This window comes from Protopterus annectens, chromosome 2.part0 (genome assembly GCF_019279795.1).
Source record: "Protopterus annectens isolate FY-2018-M chromosome 2.part0, PAN1.0, whole genome shotgun sequence".
Classification (NCBI taxonomy): domain Eukaryota; kingdom Metazoa; phylum Chordata; order Ceratodontiformes; family Protopteridae; genus Protopterus; species Protopterus annectens.
In genome coordinates, this window is record NC_056728.1 from 240420965 (window position 1) to 240421297 (window position 333).

The window sequence follows — 333 nt, forward strand, 5'->3', positions numbered from 1 at the left end:
GCAATGGGACAGTAATTGGAGAGTTCAGTAGAGTTGCCTCCCTTATGAAGGGGGATAATATGGGAGACCTTCCATATTCTAGGGATGTGTCCTTCACTGATGGTTCTATTGATAAGAATGGAAATGGGGTAGGCGATAGATTTGGTTCCTTTTGTAAATATTCAGTGGGTAGTTGGTCTGCTGAAGGAGTACATGGTTTCAGTTTTTGGATAAGGGCAAGAATATATGTAGTTGGGACTAGTTGGAGGAGAAATGGAGGGGGTGGGTTGGTGGTAGAGTTGGATATAGTTAAGTCCTGAGTGGATAATTGACTGGCAAGGGTTTGAATGGCTC